Below are 3,454 nucleotides of genomic sequence, written 5' to 3'. Positions count from 1 at the left end.
AAGAAGAAATAATTTTATAGAGATCTTCAAAGACACAATTATTTAGACTCTACATTTCTTTCCAATTTTCCTGCCATGTGTTATCGCTCATTTACACGTTTATTGCAATTACTTCAAAATATTGCTTTACACTTTTTTCAAGTGAAAAATAAAATAATACAAGTACATTCTATCCGGAAAAATTGTTCAAATCGATAGGAGTCTGTTATTAATTTTGAAGAATATTTAAGAAGAATCAGTAAATAAAACAAAAATAAAAACAAAATTGTTAAAAATAAAGTTGCTTCCTCAGCAATATGAAGTCTATTTCACTTATAAACATTATTCTTTTAGGAAGGACTGACAGATCAATCTGCTCAAATTCCATTAGATAGATCACTGATCCTAAGCTCTTTGATTATCCAGGAACCTACTCCAATTCAAATAGGAAAATATTTATTAATGGCAGAAGTAAAAGATGTTTTCTGACAAACGATCAGAGAAAATAAGACAAGGGTTTATATTTATAATTGATATGCTCTATTCAGTAAAAATATACTTATCATAAATCTTCTGTATCATTAACACACTGAAGTTTCATTCTCACTATTTTATATCATTGCCACAATGAATAAAGAAGCCCACAAAATGAATCTATTCATAAGAAGATACTTTGTCTTATAATGCAGGAAGAATATTTTTAAAATAGAAATACTGACGTTTAAAATATATACATGAATCTTGTCAATATTTTCAAATTTAAAAGAAATAAAACTAACTTGATTTTCTAAAATCTTTAGGTGACCAAAGTAAATGCCAATTTAAAGCACGAATTAATCATAAAAAATGACACTGTAAAAAAAAATCAAAAGTTTTTATAGATTTATATTTAGTGATGAGTGGCACCTCAGCTTATATCTGCATTGGAAAAAAAAAAAAAACCATATAAAACAGGATGAGATATAAAAAGCATTAAGATGACTAATAACTGCCCAAAAGTGAGTGTGCTTATTTTTCTGTTCCCATACTTCATGGTATATTTCCTTTATGTGCCAAGATTTGTGGTGGTTTTACTTGTGCATATTTTCTTCTCTTTTCATATGCAACTCCCCTACCTAAAATATTCCTTCTCTCCCATAATCTTGTAAAAGCATTTCTGTTTTTTGAAGCTTCGGACTAAGCCTCGTTGACTCAATGAAACCCCACTTGACCAGTTCTCATTACCTGTTTGCTCATCTTCATAACATGTGTAATCCATCAGCAGTGTTTTGATTTAATGCTATATTTTCATTGTGCATCATGCATCATACATGTTTGTATCCTAAAAGGAAGTTTAAATATATAGAAATTGCACCAGGCTGTGTTCTGCAGAAGTAAACACCAAGGCAGCATTTGGGATGCTGGTAATTTATTGAGGATCAACACTGTTCCAAAGCTGAGCTGTGAGTCCTGCCTTGAATGAAGGGTACATGTATAAGTATAGCACAGAAATGTATACCGATCATAAATATACTTCTGTCTGGACTGCTTCAAAATGAACATGCCATTCTGTATTTTATCTGATTTTTTCTAGTTGGTCTTGGATTAAGTAATGGTCAGCTATAAGGAGTTTCAATGCAGTGATCTTAATCACATACATATGTTAGATATGACAGCTGAATATAGATCCCATATTTCCCAAGGAAAATCTCCATTTTGGGTGGGTTGCTGGTTTTAGGTTAATGTAAATAAAGCGTTAAGAAATAAAAGATGTTCTCACCTAGCTGGAAAAGTTAATCAAATCAACCCAGGCAAAACAAATTGGGTCATAGGTATTCCATCCTATGTTTTCGTCTTGTATCTGCCAATTAAATCTAAGTGCCAGGGCAAAAAAAAAAAAATCAAGTCAGATGCTGAGAGCAATTAATTAGTTGGTACTACTTTAAAATGTCTAAATAGCTCAGCATGGAAGCCAGATAATCCTCAAGGAAGATGACCAAAGTTTTATTACGTGTGTTAAGCAATATCAGTGATGAGAGATGTAATATCGAGAATAATATAGAGCAGACTAAGATTAAAGTATTAAAATGATGAAAGAATCAGGGCAAAAAATGGTTCTGAGTCTTAAGTAAATTTTTCTTTAGTAGCAAAAAAGTGTATATAGGATTAGAAGACATTTATTTTTACTTTTATAAATCTATAACGTGAAGGAAAGTGTACTAATTGTTAGCATACAGCTTGACGCATTTTCACAAATTGGACATGCTCATGTTACCAAGGCTAAGATCAATGTTACCAGTGCCCCAAAGCCCTCTTCATTGAGCCCTTTTTTTTGCCCTGTTCTTTCTAGTCCTTATCTTCCTAAGGATATACACAATTCTGAAATCTAACTCCATCTCTTAGTTTTGTTTTGTTTACAAATAGTAATAATTTATTTTGAAGTAATTCCTAATTTTTAGAATAGCTACAAGTGCAGTAAAAAAGACTGTCACAGACTCCACACTGATATTCCCCATTTTGCTGAATTTGCTCTTTTTGTTCTTGCTCCTTTACCTCTACCCTCTCTCTCTCTTTCTGGAACATTTGAGAGCAATTCACAAATATGTACACATGATTTTCAATCTAGCTATTCCCAATATCAGTATGCATTTCCCCCAAAAGAAAATATCAATCACGTAATTCCCCAAGACCTACATATCAATCACGTAATTCCCCAAGACCTGAAATCAACATTGACATTTCCCTGCCCTTCCTCCCAAATCCTCATTTGAAAATTCAACATTGTTAAAAAAATTTCTGGTACAAGATCCTATCAAGAAAAAATATTCATCACTGTGCACTTTGTAATTTTAAATTGTGTGCTCATATATGACTCATCATTTTCTGTGGGAACCCTGACGAACCTTACTTGAGGGATTTTCCATAGAGAGGACATGTGCTCACTTTTGCTTTTTTTCTCTGCAAGACTGCCATCGCAGAGCCTCTCTTATATTTATTAATCTGTTTGTGAATTCCTGGATGACAGAGATAATGACATTTCTGCCAGAATCCTATGTGAGTGTAAGACACTGGTTATAAATTTTCAGTTATGTTGTCCCCGACTTGATGTTGGGGTTGAGCTGAAAAGTTTCCTCCTTGTTTCCTTTGCTAGGCAAGATTTTTTTCTAACTCAATCTTCCCTTTAAGCTGTATGCTTGTAAGGACCCTGACTTCATGCTGAGATATCATTTTAATTCTCTATCGTCAACTGGTCAAGGTCTTATCGATCGTCTCTCTCTGGCTGTCAAACCCAAAATTAAATACCACCCAGTTCTCTGATTTTTGTTTCTTCTTTAGAACTGGCTCTTATAGTTTTACGTGACTTTTTTTAAAAACTCAAACCTTTATTTAATATGATATGTATTGCATCTTACCTAGAATTACAGATATTTTGTAGCAGGACAATTATTATACAATTCACGCATTTTATTTTTTGCTCCGATGCATTCCTTATTAA

Source organism: Pteropus vampyrus, unplaced genomic scaffold (assembly GCF_000151845.1).
Source record: "Pteropus vampyrus isolate Shadow unplaced genomic scaffold, Pvam_2.0 Scaffold73, whole genome shotgun sequence".
NCBI lineage: Eukaryota > Metazoa > Chordata > Mammalia > Chiroptera > Pteropodidae > Pteropus > Pteropus vampyrus.
The sequence above is the reverse complement of the archived record's forward strand: the minus strand, read 5'-3'. Positions refer to the sequence as shown.